The following is an 8,110-nucleotide window of genomic DNA, read 5'->3' as shown; positions in this document are numbered from 1 at the left end:
AACAGATCCCACTCGAACTTGAGCTGCCATAGGATTATAAATTGAGACTACTGGCCATGGAAATGCAGGCATTGTTTAAATTATTTATTTTTTTCACTGCCCCTACCCCTTACTCCACAGGCACGTATAATAAAATTCACATAAATTAAATTTCTGTGCTGAAAAAGGCATCAGTATGTAGAAGAAGACTGACCCAGCAGTCAAAGACCTCAGGGAATATGATGAGGGGCTTGGAGGTGAGCAGTTACTAAAAGCAAGTGTGATATAAGATAGGACCCTTCCTTTTTTAAAAAAATTTTTTTTTTAATTTTTATTTATTTATGATAGTCACAGAGAGAGAGAGAGAGAGAGGCAGAGACAGAAGCAGGCTCCATGCACCGGGAGCCCGATGTGGGATTCGATCCCGGGTCTCCAGGATCGCGACCTGGGCCAAAGGCAGGCGCCAAACCGCTGTGCCACCCAGGGATCCCAAGATAGGACCCTTCCAATCACAGTTTTCACTGAGACTCTAAAGGCTGAGAGTAAAATGGTACATGCCCAGTCATGAGAGATGTTGGATTGCTCCTTCAGGACATGGTACATGATGGAAGTCAAAGAAGTTGGGACAGAAGATTCTTTTGGAGTGATTTGTAGTATGAGAATCAGGTTCTTCCCCAGGAGAAGGGAGAGAAGGAAATGAAGTTAGTTAGGAGAGAGAACAAAAACTGATCCTTCATGTTCCCACCCACTCTGTCCACAGGGTCTTCCAGGTCTCAAGGGTAGAGGAAAATCTCTACATTAGATGAAGGTTAGAAGTTTTGATGATTTCATACTACTGGATATTTTAATTTCTCAAATATAACTTTTTGGGAAAAAGAGTGATTGAAGTCACCACAAAAATTATGGAAAAACTTAGAGGACCAGTTCATGATTACATCTAAGGGCTAGGAAGAAACGAGTTCTTAGGCTAGGTTTAAAGGGAGTGTGTGTGTGTGTGTGTGTGTGTCTTTGTATGTTGTATGTGTGTGTGTGTGTGAGAGAGATCCTATTGAATTCAGCCCGTTTAACAACAGCTGGCATTTACAAAGTGCTTACTAGGTGCCTGGCACTGTTCTGTTTCATGTGTTAAGTCATTTGGTGCTTCCAGCAGCTCTATGAAACAGGTACTATTATTAACCTCATTTTACATTTGAGGAAGCTGAGACCTGGAGAGGTTAAGTAACTTGCTAACGTCACACACCCAGTAAGTAGAGAATCTGGGCTCTAAATCAGGAGTATAGCGCAGGAGTGCTACTCCTAATCACACTATATTTGGCATGTTCTCTGAGAAAGTGTTTGCCTAAAGATGCTGTGAGACTTACAGGAAAAGAAGTTTTGAATGAGCTTGTGGGAATTATGGTCTGGAAGCAGAGGTTATATGGTAGGAGGACCACGTGCCAGCACTTTGGACTCCAACTGGAACTTGGGTGCAAGGTTTCTCTGGGGGGTGTGGCAGGTGTTCACCCTAGAGGATTCTCAGTAGATCTGGCATGGTGGCCTGTCTACTGACCAATAGAAGATAGCCTTAGACAGATTCCATGATGGTCTTTTAAAAAAAGATCACTTAATCAGTTTTTTTCCCCTTTTGGATGATTTTTGCTCCTGCTCTGGTCCCCACTATCTGGGCTCCTTTCTTTTTTGAATCATAAGGCTAATGCTAAAAGCCATTGTTTAATTACACTCCTCCTTTAGCTCTAAGACTGAACCTAAAAGGTTTTCTGATTAAGTAAGCACTAAGTACCATACTTCATGCCTAATGCTCATCTTTGTATGCAAGGACTCCAGACAGCTTCAAAAGGTACCCAAAATTATTTGATTTGATTAATTATTCTAACAAAGCCTTATTTCCATAATAAATTATACATAATGGAGAATACATTAATAAAAAATGTGTAGATACATTATTGTAGAGTTAAAATTTTCCAACCTTGAAAGTCAGCGAATATAAAGTCATAGCTTTCATGAATTCTATTACCTCCTCACACTTTTTTTGTATCACTACAATATGATGAAAGTCATTTTATTGTATTAATGCAAAATTTAATGTCAAAATAATGAGGTTGCATTAAGGTTTACAGCAGGAAAACTAAGGAAACTGAGTGCTTTTTTCTTATTGTATTCATTCTGGCCATACCACCTAAAGTGTTCCAACCAATCCTTCCAGTCAGTTGTGAGAGGAGGGTGGTTGGAAATAGTGAGGAATCGCAGAGAGACAGATGGGAAAGTCATATTAAAGTCACCAAAGAAGGGGCTGAATTCTCCTCTCACTATAACTGCTCACCTTCCAAACTGGAGTTGAGTTTTTAAAAGAGTAAAACTTGGATAGGCTCAATATAAAATCCAAGTTTTTCTAAATTAATTTTTATTCTTATCAAATTAATACATGTATATAGTTAAAATGCAAATGACATAAAATTCCACATACACTCTCAACTGAGTCCAGAAAAATTTAATTGTGTGACATAATATGGGGTTTTGGCATTGTTAAAATGATTAGGGTGAGTCTAATACAGATCACAGGAACCAATTACCAATTCATTCAATCACCTTGAAATTCATGTTATTGTAGGGAGTGTCATCAAGAGATTTTCCCATAATTCCAAAATTCATAGTTAAAGGCAGCATTTCTTTCCTCACCCTCTTATACCTGTAAGTTCTAGTCCCCAGACATAATCTCCTTCAATATTTTGAGCTGTTCCTGTTGGTATTGACATTTATACTTTTAGATAATATTTTGGGATAAATTAACAGCATTGTATTATTGTGATATCTGAATATTATTCACTATACAGTTAAGAAATATACTATGATTTTGATTCCTTTCTCACATAATGTTTTTTATGAACTTTTACTTATCCAGTTTTTCATGTTTATCCTCAGTCCTTTTCACATGCACCATCGGATCTGTCTACATAAATTTAGTTTTCTAAATGCTCAAATATATTAGAATATCATCTCTTTATAATGTAAAGTTTAAACTTCCTTTAGAGTGGCAAATAATCAACACTAGGTTTATTGTCCTCTGGGGTTGTATCAAAAAGTGAAAGACAGTAAAATAGAAACTAGTCAGTTTTAGCTTTATTTCATTGAATGTTTGGGGAACATCTGCTCTTTAATGTGTATTTTTTCTCCCTTAGACTAATTCCTGTACATTTCTAATTTTTGAAAATAGAATATTTAGTTCTAGACTTGAAAGAAAATGCTTGCCTTCCTTCCTTCCTTCCTTCCTTCCTTCCTTCCTTCAATGTTTAACAGATGTTTTCAACAGATATTGTCCAACACTTGATCAACTGTTTTTGATCTACCAAAATGGCAATCTTCTGTGATTCAAATTAATGCTGCACTCTGCTAGGCACTTAGTGTTGATAGTCTTACTCAGTCCTTCACTTTACAAATGAGAAAGGAAAACAAAGCTGGCTTGTAAAGACCATCCAGAAAGCCATTATAAGAATGATAAAGAATAATATATTTCTACAAGCTAAACAAAAATAGAATTGTTAGCATATGCATTAGAAGTGTAGTTTTACTTCCTGTAGATTTATGGTTCCTGTGGCACAATTTATTTTCCTGTTACTTTACTATTCTAAATTTGAACATGTTGCTGAAGTCATATGTCCTAGGTACTAAAAAAAAAAAACATAAAATGTAAACAAATAAAAACACTTTATAGTAGGAGAGGCTGAAAACATGCTTATTTATTTTCATGTTAAGGTGGAAAAATCTTTAGCCTCCTGGGTAAATATTCATTGTCTTAATTGACTTCTGGCTAGCCAAGTCTTCAGGAGGATAAAAAATAGTCTGTGGGTTAAATATATTTGCTAGAAACTACGGGACTGGAACAAAAGCGACACATGAATTCCACTGTGAAACCGGAAAATCAGATAGAGTAGTAATGATTTAGTCATGCTGCTTTTTTTCCAGGAATGATCAATAAAAGAAATCAGAACTACATTATTTGGAAGCATGAACTGGTAAGAAAAAGTACAAACTGAGGAGTATGAAGAGGAATGGAAAGAAACAAAACTGTTCCATTAAAAAGGTGTTTAAGGGGCTTATTCTCCCTCAGCGTGCATGCATATAAATTCCATTAGTGTTAATAGGACCTAAATGCATGACTCAAGGGAAGAATAGAGTGATTTGTGTGTATGTGGTTAAATGAAGTCTAGGAAAAGTCAATTAAAATCCACAAATGGTGGTTTAGGAGTCTAATAGACTTATAGATATCTGGAAGAGAGGCCTTTAATTTAATCAATGGAATAATGCATTATTCTTTTGCTAGAGACAAAAGTTATAAAAATGGCAAAGAGAAAATGAGCCCAAATTTAGCTCTCAGAATCACTGCTTAAAGTTAAGGGTTATATTACTGCACTCCAGATGGTAAAACTGACCCTTTGTGAAAGATTTATAATTCACATTCAAATTGGAATATTGTGTTATATAAGGAATTTAAAAATGACTATTTTTCTTACTTTCACAATCAAAAAGAAAAAGATTCACTTACATAGAGACAAAATTCTGGCTTTTGATTATTTACAAAAGAGTATAATCAAACCAGATTTTTGAAAAATGCATAATGGTATGGAAACTAGTAGATGGAAATCTCTTAATCAAGGAAAAAATTGTTTCTGGAAGAATAATTTGAGATTACTTTGCTATAGTTCAAGTGAATAATAAAGTTTTTTTTTTAATCCAGGAGAGATAAAAAACTGAGGATGTTTTTCCATAGAGCAAAAAGGTTTTCTTTACAAACATTTATTACTTATGTCTCATAAGCCATAAGTTATTTGAAACCAGGCATGTTGTAATCTTCTACTTTATTCCTCATAATTCTATGTGTATTAAGTAGGTGCTCAAACATTTGAGTAAAGAATACATGAGCATAATGTAGATTTGAAAAAAATAATAATGTTTTACCTGCTATGTTTTCTTTGAAGTGTTTCATCTGTCCTCTGCTTTTGGAAAAAACTGAATTTAGCACTGAAAAATGCTTTAGAAGGAAATGGAATACATTAGAATTTATGTGATCTCTTTTCTAGTAAAAGGAACTACATTTAGGAAGAGAAGAATGTGAGTGGATTCTCTTTTGGCTAAGTTTAATAAGAAGCAGATCTTACAGGGTCCTGATATCATATACTTGCATTTTGCTTTAATCCTTCACTCTATGATATCTCCAACATTATGGCACTGAAGTCATGCTTTCTGTAAAGTAATAAGTCACAAGATTGCTATCTCCTTCCCAGTCACTTTATTTTTAATCATTTTAAAGTGTCCTTTAGACTGTAGGATCTAATACAGCAATATTTTTAAAATAGAAGATTTATAAAATTTGCACATTCAGCCCTGGGTATATAGACATGTCCATGACTGACTACTCAAGTCAACTAGCTCCAAGTTAGGCAAAATTACATATGGGAAGTCTAAGGGGATTATTTAATGAGCAATGTCACTTCTTTACTGCTAGTACATATAAGGTAGTACTTCAACCACAAGGGTGGGTTTAGTTTTAATATAAATATTAACTAGAACAAGGGATGCTGCTGAGTTGGGGCTGCTAGGGGTACAAGGATAGAGGGTGAAATGGGAAGCTGAAAACTATCTCAAAACAGTGGGAGGTGGGTGAGCACTGAGCTGGGCAGCACAAATGAAAAAGGAATTAAAAGAGGCTCTGCCATCCAAGTATCAGGGAGGATGTAGAGCAACTGGACTCTCTTACAAAACTGCTGGGAGTTTAAATTGCTGTGACCACTTTGAAAAATTGTGTGTCAGTAACCATTAAAGCTGAACATTTGCAAATCATATGAACCAGCCTTCTCCTAGGTACACATTCATCAGACATTTGTAGATAGTAACCAAACTACTCGAGCAAATATGTTGCAGCAGTATCTGTTATAGCCAAAAAATTGGATCAAACCCTAATATCCATCAATAGTAACATGGATAAATAAATTGTGTTATATTTAATACTGTATATATAAGAAATTCATACAGTAACAAGAATAAATGTGCATACCATATGCAAAAAATATGAATCTCACAAACATAGTGTTGAGCAAAGAAGTCAGGGAAAGACAAATCTGTATTGTTTGATTCCATTTATATAAAGTTAAAATGAAGCAGGTCAATCTATTGTAGTTCTCAAATGGGGAATGGCAAGAGGGAGTTATGACTGTTTCCTGATCTGAGCATGGGTTGCAGGAGTGTTCATTTATTTTTTATTATTTTATTTTATTATTATTTTTTGTGAGCGTTCATTAAAAAAAATTATGGAGCTGTGGCTCCTGTGAGGCTTAGTTCGTTAAGCTTCCTCTGACTCTTGATTTCAGCTCAGGTCATAATCTCAGGGTAATAAGATCAAGTCCTGTGTCAGGCCCTGCATCAGGCTCTGTCCTGGGCTTGGAGCCTGCTTAAGATTCTCTCTCTCCTCTCCCTGTGCGCCTCCCCCTCCTCCTCGCTTGCCCCCCCCTCTCTAAAAAATAAAAGAAAAAAGAAAAAAACATTTATAGAATTGTACGCTTATGATTTGTGCAGTTTTTAATTTTTGTATGCATGTTAACCTTCAATAAAATATTTACTCTCCTCCTCAAAAAAATATAGGTCCTGTGGAAGCTTGGGAACTCAAGCCATAAAAGAAGAGCTTTAGGAAGAAAGGGTGATGTAGAGCTTTGAACAGGAAGGAAAATTGGGCAGTATAGTCAATGTATCCAGTCTATCATCACTTAAGGGAATAGAATGAGTATTTCGGTAAAAGCTTAGGTCATGATAAATAACAATATAGACTGACCATTATTATTTAAAAGATGAGGAGATTCAAGCTTGAGTCAGAATAGACACAAATATGGACACAAATATTCTTTTTTTATTTTTAAATATTTTATTTATTTATTCATGAGAGACACACAGAGAGAGGCAGAGACACAGGCAGAGGGAGAAGCAGGCTTCCCCCGGAGCCTGATGCGGGACTCAATCCCAGGACCCCAGGATCATGCCCGAGCCAAAGGCAGATACTTAACCACTGAGCCACCCAGGTGTCCCACAAATATGGATTTCAAATGAGTAAGACCAGAGGCAGGGACAAGCTGGAATGCCAGAGGTCAGAAAGCAAAACTTTCTATTGAGGTATGAGCAGTGTATCACACAGTGGCTTGGAATGGCCTGCCAAATCCCATTTGGGTTTAAGGTTCTTTTGCCGATGAGTGAGGCTTTGATTACTTTTTATGGTTTATACAGAAGGCTAGAGAAAAAGATGACATGACTTGCCATTTTATTTATAAATCACTTTCTCATGTAAGTCATGCCCTGTATTTGTAAATTTCCCCCTATTTTTCAAACTATGTTCTGACTTCTACATGTAAATCATGATGTAACAAGTACACCAGCTTTTATCTGTCCATTTAATTCTGAGTCTCTCATCAACACAGGACTATAATTAAGATGGGCGAGACCCAAAGTAAAATTTGTACTGATTCATGGATCCTATGTAAAGTGAAGCAATAATAAAAGTTAACAATTATTGAGTACTTGCTGTATATGAGACATGGGCCTTAGCACTTTGCATACATATATAGTCTTGTTTAATCCTTACAGCTACCAGGAAACTTAGAAAAAAAGGTACTCAGTGATGAGGAGCAGAGCAGAGTTCAAGGCCAGGTTAGTCTGATTTTAAACTGTGTGCTGTTTTATTCTGTTAACTATATTTAACCATCACACATAAAAATACTTTGAAATCTCAGTGAATGTACCTGTGTGTCCCTTAGCTCAGCCTTTACCATAAAGAGAAAGCCATCTTCATCACCCAGTTAGATTTATTTTTTGTTTTTTTTGTTTTTTTTTTTAATGAAAGCTGAAGTATATCCATAGGAAGTACTCAGAAGGTGACAGAGGCAGTGGGAGCTTTTTCTCAGGCAAAGGCTGGGTGATCAGTTGGCAAAGACATCAATATAATGCAGCTCCTGCACACCTGAACGGAGCTCCTTACTGGAAATCTCTCTGTGTTGCCTGTGGCTTCCTCTCTCCACTCCCGTGGGCAAGGTCCTGTTTCTCTTTTATCATTCCTCAATGCAAGCTGTAGTCTCTTCTTTTCTCTCCCTAATAA

This window comes from Canis lupus, chromosome 33, assembly GCF_048164855.1.
Source record: "Canis lupus baileyi chromosome 33, mCanLup2.hap1, whole genome shotgun sequence".
Lineage (NCBI taxonomy): Eukaryota > Metazoa > Chordata > Mammalia > Carnivora > Canidae > Canis > Canis lupus.
The sequence above is the reverse complement of the archived record's forward strand: the minus strand, read 5'-3'. Positions refer to the sequence as shown.